Source organism: Periplaneta americana, chromosome 9 (genome assembly GCF_040183065.1).
Source record: "Periplaneta americana isolate PAMFEO1 chromosome 9, P.americana_PAMFEO1_priV1, whole genome shotgun sequence".
Taxonomy (NCBI): domain Eukaryota; kingdom Metazoa; phylum Arthropoda; class Insecta; order Blattodea; family Blattidae; genus Periplaneta; species Periplaneta americana.
In genome coordinates this window covers 162,528,191-162,534,190 of record NC_091125.1, presented here as the reverse complement: position 1 = coordinate 162,534,190, position 6,000 = coordinate 162,528,191, and positions in this window count along the sequence as shown.

Below are 6,000 nucleotides of genomic sequence, written 5' to 3'. Positions count from 1 at the left end.
GTAAATTTTCATTGTCGTCTGTGGAGTGCAATAACGAATACTGTGTTACTGTGTGGAGTGGAAATCCCATTGTTGACAGAAGCAGAATTAAATTGTAGAAAGTGATTATTATTGGTGTGAGGATAAAATTACATTATTGTTTTGTAATAAAAGTTACAATATGATTTTCTGAAAAAATGGTCATAGTTTCCTCTGTGTTCAAAGTAACCCCAGTTTACGGTATTAAGTGAGCAGTAGTTTGTAGTTCAGTCTGTTAATCTGGGAATATCCAATACTAACTGCCATGTTCTGGTGATGTTGGCTTCTGAATGGGCTAGTCTGGATAAGGAGTGGATCAGGACAGCACGTTTGCACATCTCCTTTTTATGTTAGGTTAGGTTCTTTTCAAACTGAAATGACGAGTGAAGATTTTGTCACAGTTAAAATTACTCTAACCTAACCTAACCTAACCTAACCGTTTAATATGCATATGTTTTTTTAACAAAGCAGGGATATCCAGATTGTATATTTTAAATTCTTACATATTTTTCAAGATACTCAAGAACACTGGAAATATAAGATAAAATACTTTCAAAGCTCCTTTTTATGTTATGTTATGTTAGGTTAGGTTAGGTTAGAGTAATTTTAACTGTGACAAAATCTTCACTTGTCATTTCAGTTTGAAAAAAACCTAACATAACATAAAAAGGAGATGTGCAAACGTGCTGTCCTGATCCACTCCTGTCTGGATATTCCTAGTCATAAAAGTGGAGAGATTTCAATCATTTGATTGGAGGTCGATCCCTGGGAAAAATAACCAAACTGTAGAAGAGGAATCCTGCTTGCGTATTTTAAAATCTCTTGTGCTTCTTCTAATGGTGACTCACGTGCTTCCATTTCTAAGACTGCAATTCTTGGTATTTTTTGGAGTAGAAGAAAATGAGAAGGAACATACGAGAAGATAATAGGAGTGTGTTGGAATGGATTTGAGCGACGGTCAAATTTGGGAAGCATTTAGAATAGGGAGAGGGAATCAAAATCGAAATACAGAAGTTTGGCCTTTATTAGTTAAATTCAAGAGCAAGATGATGAATAGGATTGTGAGAAACAGGGAACACTTCCATTAGAATTGACAATGACTGGGTATGAAGTAAGGAGCCGAAGACATGTTTTGGCAGTGGCGTAGCATGAAATTTTGAGCAGGGGAAGCTAACTCAAGTTGTCTTTCGTGCACATATGAGAAAACGTATTACAAAAATATAGTCTTAAAATAAATAGTAGTCAATGTCAAGTTAGCAGTCCGAAGATTGGTTGGAATCTCGTAAGTAACACGACCTCAAATGGTAAAATATGATTTCATGGTTTACACATATCTCTAACAAATAGACACGGTCATTTGTCTTTTAAATCGCACTTTTGTTCGTAAGTCAGTCTTGATTATAGAATTGTCCTAAAAATTCAAGTAAATTGGTGTCAGGAACTGTTATTTCACTCATTATTTATTATATCAGCCACAATGCACACTAACACTTCAACTGAACACAACTGACGAAAAGGGATAACTCGGAAACTTTCAATGTAAAAGCTAGCTTCTTCCATGCCTTGCGAGCAGGGTAGGTTAGTTAGAAAGGGATGGAAATTCTGCGGGGTGGGTTACACAGAAGAATGAGTGAAAGAAACCAGTCTGCTTGGAAGCTGGTGTGTGCAGGCTTCTTGTTTACTGCTGCATCACAAATCATCCAGAACTGCCGCATCACAGTATTTAACGCATAAATATAAACTCTATTAAAATTAATAAATAATTTTGTTCATAAACTGCAGGTTTATTATGAAATTATTATTACCTGGGGAAGCTGAGCTTTTTAGCTTACATTGACGCTACGCCACTGTGTTTTGGTCCCTTTTCTGGAAGAAGTTAGAAAAAGAGGTCAATTTGCAAAACTATGTAGAGAGATTAAAGATTAACAATTTGGTCTTTAGTGTGAAAGAGTGTCTTGTAAGCATAAAATTTCCGGAAGTGATTTCAGAAGAAATGAAGAGGAATAGAAAAATCCTGAAGGAGAAAATTAGGGGATTAGTGTTGAGGAGCATAGGGAGTGATACCAGCTTGGACAGCATTCAAGAGAATGGAAGGTAAGCGTGCAACAGCAGAGGTCATTGTGGAAAGAAGAAACCCCAGGTGAGCAGGATCAGCCAGTGACGTCATCGAATAAGGAAGCAGTATCAAAACACTGAAATACTACAAACAGAATTCTACCACAGCAAAACCAGAGACGATTAGCGATCAGCAGTTGGGGGCTATATCAAAGAGGATAAGAGAATTACAGTGTCAGAAGAAAACAATGGAGAGGCGTCAAGGAGGAGTGCAACTGATCCAGAAGGCAGTGGTGAAGAAAGAGGGGATAAGAGCAAGAAGAAACAATATGATTTGAGGAGTGGTGTGGTGGGGAAGTAGTGAGAGGAAAAAGTAGATAGTAAGAGGTGGGGGGGGGGGGTTAAAAGATGTCAGTGGCAAGTGAAGTGGAGTGAAGGGGGTTGAAATAAGTGTGGGTGCCAGTAGTGGATCATCAGGAGTATGAGAAGTGGGGAAGTAATTGATTGGCAGTGGGGGAAGTAAGAGGTGACAAAGATACATTTATAAGCAACATAAGTGGAAGAGTGAATAAAGTTGTTGTTTTCTAATGCCAGGCGTTTGACAATAAAGTTATTTGACCTCTTGCACTCCAATATTTTTCAAAGATATTATCATGGTCAGCCACTGAAACACAGATTTTGAGGTGTTCCGAATCCATTTCTTGGTTTGAGTTGCACAATGGGCAGTTAGGAGACTGATATCTTCCAAGTCTATGCAGGTGTTTGGCCAAACAATCATGGCCTGTTGCCAATCTAAATGCAGCTACAGATGATTTTCGTGGTAAATCGGGAATTAACTGTGGATTATGACCCAGAGGGTTCCATTTTTTCCCTTGAGAGTGAATAAAGTAATGATATGGCTTGCATAAATGGCTATGTAATAAGGTGGGACAATACTGTGTATAAAATATTGTGAAGTACCATCTCGCAGAAGAGTTTAATGACAAATATATTACTTACTTACTTATTGGCTGTTAAGGAACCCGGAGGTTCATTGCCGCCCTCACATAAGCCCGCCATTGATCCCTATCGTGAGCAAGATTAATCCAGTCTCTACCATCATATCCCACCTCCCTCAAATCCATTTTAATATTATCTTCCCATCTACGTCTCGGCCTCCCTAAAGCTCTTTTTCCCTCCAGCCTCCCAACTAACACTCTATATGCATTTCTGGATTCGCCCATACGTGCTACATGCCCTGCCCATCTCAAGTGTCTGGATTTAATGTTCCTAATTATATCAGGTGAAGAATACAATGCGTGCAGTTCTGCATTGTGTAACTTTCTCCATTCTCTTGTAACTTCATCCCTCTTAGCCCCAAGTATTTTCCTAAGAACCTTATTCTCAAACACCCTTAATCTCTGTTCCTCTCTCAAAGTGAGAGTCCAAGCTTCACAACCATATAGAACAACTGGTAATATAACTGTTTTATAAATTCTAACTTTATATGGTCGTCTTTCTCTTCTGTAGGGGCGTGAGCATTTATAACTACGATATCGCACCATCTACCCTTAAGTACTAAATACGATAACCTGTCACTGATAAATTCGACCTTTTTTATTGCTGATTTTCGTCCTCAGGTTGCGGATAGAGGAGACGGCCTCCAGATATGGAGGGTAGCTGCGAATATATTGAATAAGCAGTCGTGGACAGCCGATAAGGGGTGGTCCTCCAGCTTGGGGGTTGGGCGAAGGACTAACAACCTATCACCGTAAAAAACAGCTTGTTACGAATCCTTCAAATGACAAATATATTACGATTATAAATTCAGGTGGCCCAAATTTTATTTCAGGATCTGTACCAGTGGCGCATTTCTAATCAAAAAAGTGCCCTGGCTCTGGGATTTTGGTGGTACCGGTAATAGTTGTCTTTGCCATTGCCATCATCAACATCACCATTTCTGCAGGAATATTTATAGAATGTGAAACGAAAATACATGGGTTCGAATATAGATATAGAAATAGAAGTAGTTAAGTCTGCGGAGTTACACCTTACTATGAAATTGTTTAAATATGAATAAAATATTACTTTTTATATATGCAGAATTTTACGAAAATATAAAAATCGTAAAAGTGCCCTGGCACTGCCCTGGCTTCGAAAAATAGTATCCTGGCGCCACCGGGCCTGAAATACACACCCATATGGTACACACGTAATATAATTCTAAGAGCGATGTCTTCTAAGGTGTTCCTCAATATATAAAAAGTTCAGGGATTTAAATTTAAACCGAAATGTGGGGAGGTATTTAAGCAGACCAAAAATGGCGGTTAATCGTACAAAATACTATGTCTTATCAATGACCATGGCTATGCAAGAGGGAAAGATCGTGTGTGGTGTTGTCTGAACTGAAATATAAATTTCGATTCGCCATCTAAAGTAAAAATTTGTTACTATCAACGAGTTAGATACTATAGAGAGGACAAAGACCTCAGAAAGTTGAAGACAATTGAACATTGGTCCGCCATGTTTCGGTTAGTCAAAACAAAGGGGCGTGGCTCGGATGTTGTAGGAAATGACTATGATGAAGTTAGTATTATTGTGAATTGAGTTACATATTAAGACTATGTTAATAAGTAAAAGGTAAAATACACACAAAACTTTACGTTTTATAACAGCTGTAGGCCTATGTTTTATTAGTTTCACTAAATATATCCCAGATATTAAATGACAAGCTATACTCGATGCAACCAAAGCAAAGCACCTAAAGACGGATGAATGTATTCGGCAGAAGAAAAATAAATAATTTTTTGACTTCGTCACAAATTTAATTACCTTACAGCTAATCTAACCTAATATGAAATTATGTAATTCAGTGCTCACCAGGTGATATCAAGACAGACGACGTATGTAACTAATAGCAGTAAAATATAGGAAAGGTAGTGGCGAAAATTTAAAAAAAATATCCAGTAATTAAGTTATTGAGAAAAATTCATTTGAAATTGGAATTAACACAGAGAACTTTTGAAAACTGATATTATTAAAACTACAAATAATCTCTTAGCATGCAACATAATAATTAAAGAATGACACTAATAGAAAGTTACTCATGATCATAACTCACCACATTTATTGAAACGATAAGATACTTACGATTAACATTGTTATCAGAAACAACAGGAGCCACAGCTAGGTACACTTCTTTTCGCGTGATGGAGACATCATGTAGTCTAATATAGTTTGAAACAAATATTGTCGCGTGATGGAGACATCGTGTAGTCTAATATAATTTGAAACAAGCATTGATCTCACACGTGTCTCGCAACTAAGCAGAGGCTTTTACAGAATAAAACTCTTCTTACATTATTTTGAACAATAATGACAAATTGTGTGTGATGCAAGTGCTAACTTTCCTCTTTGGTAACAAAAAGAGCCCTACGCATTAATAAAAAGAAAATTGGAGTAGGCCCTATAAACACAATAAATACTAAACTCTTGATGGTACAAACTTATTAATACAGATACTTCGCTTATGCTCAGTCCGTCTTATCTTATAATTCTCTGCGGCAATGGTACCTGTATTGAGAGGGTTTAATTATCCAGCAACGAATATTATGATTTACGGTACATTTCATTTAAATCCGAGGGAATGAGACATTTTTGGAAATTTGAAAGTCTTAATTATTACTTTTTCATTTATAAATCAGCTTTTTACAAAACCTATAGCGAAATGTTTAAATTAAATATTGATGTATCTGAAAAATATAATACATGTAACAACTCGTTACAGTGTACCTTTGATAAGCACTCCTTGCGGAGGCTGGCGGTACTATAGACCGCCATGTTTTTTAGGGAACGATCCATATTACTGTTGGCCTCCGCAGGGAGCGCTTATCAGAGGTCTTTAGCCTCTCTATAGTATCTAACTCGTTGGTTACTATGAATAAATTG